Source organism: Aquarana catesbeiana, linkage group LG01 (genome assembly GCF_042186555.1).
Source record: "Aquarana catesbeiana isolate 2022-GZ linkage group LG01, ASM4218655v1, whole genome shotgun sequence".
NCBI classification, from domain to species: Eukaryota; Metazoa; Chordata; class Amphibia; order Anura; family Ranidae; genus Aquarana; species Aquarana catesbeiana.
This window is the reverse complement of record NC_133324.1, coordinates 908802341-908805774: the sequence shown is the minus strand read 5'-3', so window position 1 is coordinate 908805774 and position 3434 is coordinate 908802341.

Below are 3434 nucleotides of genomic sequence, written 5' to 3'. Positions count from 1 at the left end.
ATTGCCTCTTCCTCTTCGGGACCGATGTCCCTTGCACATCAGCCGGTGATCGGCTTTTTTTATGATTACCGAGCTTTTGTTTACATCATGTGATCAGCTGTCATTGGCTGACAGCTGATCATGTGGTAAGGGGCCGGCATCAGCCCCTTACTCGGATCTGTGATAACCCGAGTCTCGGTGACTCGATGATCACAGCGCGCACCGCACGCGCCCCGCAGGGCGCGAGCGGCATGCGTGCAAAGGGGAGAACGTCATATGACGGCCTCCCGGATATTCAGGTCCGCGCTGTGGCCGTCATTCGGCTATAGCGTGGACGCCAAGTGGTTAACATGGTTCCCTATGGGTCAGGGATTTCTTTTTCTCTTTAACACACTGTGTATAGCTGGTTGCTAAGGAGCTGGCCAGGAAGTCGGCCGCCATGTCCTTAACAACCGATGAGTCATCAGCTGTCAGCAGGCTTCTCAAGAATTGCCAGTGAGAAAAAAAACTGCGTGGGCGCCCTTCCCAATCCATACTAGGAATTCAGGTCTGGTATAGATTTTAAGGGGAACCCCAGGAAGCCAAAATAAAAATAAAAAAAAACGGCATGAGATCCGTCACCCAAATCCATACCAGACCCTTATCCGAGCATGCAGCCTGGCAGGCCAGGAAAGGGGGGGACAAATGAGCGTCCCATGCCCTCAATATGTGGGGTGTGTTTTGGGGTGGGAGGGGCTCTGCTTTCCCACCCCAAAGCACCTTGTCCCATCAACAAGAGCCAGTAATGGCTAGTAAATAAACAGCAAAACCAAAAGTGACAAAATACTTGTCTTTTCCAGTTTCAAACACCATAGAGACAATCAGGGAATGGATGTTCCTCCTTTGCCTCTATGGGCAGCCAGTGCAACTTCCCACAGCGGCCCTGGGCCCCCTGGTGGTACAGAAGACCTCGGAAATGGTGGCACACGGGGAGGGAGGGGAGGCTCCTTTTGCTGCTTGCAAAAATGATCAGGTGGCTGTTTAGCTGCTCTCAGAGGCGGCTCTAGGCTATGTGAGGCCTTAGGCAAAACCCAGACATGAGGCCTAAACACGCCCATAATGGGGAAAATAATTCAAGTGATAAAAAATTAACTGTATAAATTGCATTAATTAAGAACTTTAAAGTGCTGGTGTCAGTGCTCTGTATCTCGGTGCTGGTGTCGGTGTTCTCTGTCAATGCTGGTGTCAGTGTTGTGTCAGTGCTCTCTATCTCGGTGCTGGTGTCAATGCTCTCTATCTCGGTGCTGGTGTCAATGCTCTCTATCTCGGTGCTGGTGTCAGTGCTTTCTATCTTAGTGCTAGTGTCAGTGTTCTCTATGTCAGTGCTGGTGTCAGTGCTCTCTATCTCAGTGCTGGTGTCAGTGCTCTCTATTTTGGTGCTGGTGTCAGTGCTCTCTATTTTGGTGCTGGTGTCAGTGCTCTCTATCTCGGTGCTGGTGTCAGTGCTCTCTATCTCGGTGCTGGTGTCAGTGCTCTCTATCTCAGTGCTGGTGTCAGTGTTCTCTATGTCGGTGCTGGTGTCAGTGTTCTCTATGTCAGTGCTGGTGTCAGTGCTCTCTATCTCAGTGCTGATGTCAGTGCTGTCTATCTCGGTGCTGGTGTCAGTGAGGGAGGTAGCAGTGGAGAACCCAATCAACAGGCAGTGCCAGTGCAGGATGAAGAGCACCCAGCCCACCATGGCTGAGGATCAGCACGGGACTGGGCTGGGGCCCTGCATAGGTGGGAGTAATGGCAGGGTGAGGGAGGGGTCAGGGGCTGTCAATCACAGATTGGCACACTGGCACAGGACTGAGCTGCCTTGACCATGGCACTGATTATCAGGAGGAAGGGAGTGGAGGGGATGGGACAAGGGGTGGAAATAAAGGCAAGTGGCTGTGGCTGGGGGATGCTGGAGGAGCAGGGATGAGGGGTTGGTTCTCTCTGATGATAGTTATGGCTGGCTGCAGGAGGGGTTTTAAGACATGGTAGATGTGCCTCTCCCTGCAACCGGAGCCCAGAATCCCGCCCCCCGCACTGATTGACAGCCCGAGAGAGGGGCCGCCTGGACACCTCTTCTCTCTTCCTTCCCCCTTCCATTGGCTCCAATACAGCCCGGGCGAGGCTTCCTCCCCAGCAGGACCATCCTCTTCCCCTCTGCTTACCAGTCAGGTGCCGGATGACTCCTTCGGGTGTGCCGGGATCACTCAGTGGAGCATTTCAGTGGGGGGTGAGGGGGGGGCGATCTGCGGCTCCGGAACAGCGGGAATATTTGTATTGTCATTTTGCCCCGGCTGCTGTAATGAGTCGCCTCCCCTTCTCCTCCCCCAAACAACACAATGCTGGCCCCGTCTTCCCCCCAAGACAGCCACGGCTCCGTCTTATCTCTCCACGGAACTCACAGGCAGCTCTGCTGGCCGAGTGGCTGGAGCGCAGCGCCACCGCAGCGGCATTGTCAGCAGAGGTGGCTCTGCAGTTAGGCAAATTAGGCGATTGCGAGGCCCCTGTGAGTGCGGGGCCTTAGGCCACGCCTAATTTGCCTAATTAGAGAGCCGCCTCTGGCTGCTCTCATCAATTTTACAAGACACCACATTATCGGCACTAAAGAATGATATTAGGCAGCTTCAGCCATGATCCTGGTAACACCATTACTTCCCAAAGGTACATATACTGTATGTATGTCCGTTGGGAAATGAATAAAAAAAACTTTTTTTCCTAAACTTAGGACTTAGTGGGAAAATTACTTAGTGTTAATTTCAAAATGAGCTTATATCCATAATTAACAGGCACACTTATTTATTATTTTCAGAAGTTATAAACATTTCCACAGTAGAGAAATTCAGTTTGGCAGCAGAAAGGGTAAAAGCACTCCAAAGTACAAAGATTTGCATACAATATCGAATTATTCCTCCTTGCACAATCCACTAGAACGCATCCAAATTGATTGGTTAGGATGAGTTAACCACTTGCCTACTGGGCACTTTTACCCCTTTCCTGCCCAGGCACTGAGAGATGGCACTGATAGGCAACACTGATAGGGGATATTCATGATGCGGCACTGATGGGTACTGATAGGTGGCACTGGTGGGCACTGATTAGCAGCACTGGTGGGCACTGTTGGGATTGATATCCCAGTAACAGAAGTCAGTTACTGGCTCTGTTCTTCTCTCCTCATGCTGTGAGGCAGAGGAGAGAAAAAAGATAATCGGCTTATGTTTACATCCTGTGATCAGCTGTCATTGGCTGACAGCTGATCACGTGGTAAAGGGCCACTGTCATTGGCCATTTAACCTCAATCTGTGATCAGTCGAGTCCACAGAAGGCGTGTGGGCAACACGATCACGGGAGGATGTCAATAGACGTCCTCCTGGCAAAGTAAGCCCATCATTCGGCTATAGGGCGGATGGGAACTGGTTAAATAGCAGCTAATTAAACCTTCT